Raw genomic sequence first — 1,857 nt, forward strand, 5'->3', positions numbered from 1 at the left:
GGTTATCACCCAACTTCTTTGGAACTTTGCCATTGAAAGAGTAATTAGCAAGCATAGTGGAAATTTCCTCATTGGGGATTTTCCTTTTGTTAGTAACAATATCTTTCATATACTTTGAATAAGGAGGCAATTTAATAGCATCAGCCAAAGGGATTTGCAAGAATAAAGGTTTCATCCAATCACAAAATTTATTATAGTGTTCTTCTTCCTTTGATTTTAGTTTCTTAGCAGGAAAAGGCATTTGCTTTTGCACCCAAGGTTCCCTTTCATTACCATGTTTCTTAGCAATAAAATCTTCTTTAGTATACTTTTTATTTTTATCTTGCTTTTCAGGTTCATCTTCAACTTCTTCTTTATCAGAAACATCATTCTTATCATTACCATTATTATTATCATGTTCATTACCACTTTCAGTTTCAGCATCGGAAATAGAAATACTATTAGGATCATTAACAGGTTCAGAGGATTCTACAACATTTTTATGTTTCTTCTTCTTTTTCTTAGAAGGAGCACTAGGTTCAATGCGTTGAGAATCTTGTTCAATTCTTTTGGATGCCCTTCAGGATATAGAGGATCCTGGGTAGAGACACCACCTCTAGTTGTTACTTCATAAGCATGTTTCTCTTTAGAATTATTTTTTAATAAGTCATTTTGCACTTTAGTAAGCTGATCAATTTGAGTTTGAACCATTTGAAAATGTTTAACAAGCATCTTAACATCATTGGAGGTTCTCTCCACAATATCATGCAAATTGCTAATAGCTTGAGAATTTTCCATTAGATGATTCTCTACTCTCATATTAAAATTTTCTTGCTTAACAATATAATTATCAAACTCATCTAAGCATTGCGCAGGAGGTTTTGAATACGGAATATCTTCCCTAGTAAAGCGCTGAAGGGAGTTTACCTCAATCATGGATGAAGGGGGAATTATCTCACATATATCTTCTATGGGAGGTAGATTCTTCACATCTTCAGATTTAATACCTTTCTCCTTGAGAGACTTCTTGGCTTCCCTCATATCTTCATCATTGAATTTAATTAAACCCCTCTTCTTCGATATTGGCGTTGGAATTGGTTCAGGCGTAGTCCAATCATCATGATTCCGGCCTATTTTAGCCAATAATTCTTCAGCTTCGTCTAGAGTTCTTTTCCTGAAAACACAACCAAGCACAACTATCCAAATATGCCCTAGACTCAATGGTTAGTCCACTATAAAATATATCAAGTAAATCATTGTTTTCTAAATCATGTCCAGGTCGAGCTCCGATAAGAGAACAAAATCTTGCCCAAGCCTCGTGCAATTTCTCTTCATCTCCCCGGTCAAATCTATAAATTTTCTCGTAAAGCAACATGTTGAGCACTAGCGAGGAAAGTATTTTCGAAAGAAAACATCACGCAAATCAGTTGGACTTTTAATAGAACCAAGAGGCAAATTATTATACCAAGTTTTAGCATCATCCTTTAATGAGAAAGGAAAAATTTTAGCGACAAAATAAGTACGCATCTTGACATCATCAGAAAACAAGCTACTCATAGAAGAAAGTTCAATCATGTGTTCTACAACACTTTCTTTTTCAGTACCACAAAAGGGTGCTTTCTCTACAATAGCTATATGAGATAGATCAAGAGAAAAATCATAATCTTTATCCTTAATGCATATAGGAGATGTGGCAAATTTAGGATCAGGAGATAACTTATGTCTAACATTATATTGTGTGAGAAACTTTTTAATTTTACTTGCATCAGCAGTAGCATTGCATCTAGTAATAAAATCATCATTAAGCTCCACATAATCTTCATCAGGATAATCACTAGAATAATCAAGTTCAGGTGAATTAACAGGTGTAGTAGCATT

The sequence above is a fragment of the Lolium rigidum genome, chromosome 5 (assembly GCF_022539505.1).
Source record: "Lolium rigidum isolate FL_2022 chromosome 5, APGP_CSIRO_Lrig_0.1, whole genome shotgun sequence".
Lineage (NCBI taxonomy): Eukaryota > Viridiplantae > Streptophyta > Magnoliopsida > Poales > Poaceae > Lolium > Lolium rigidum.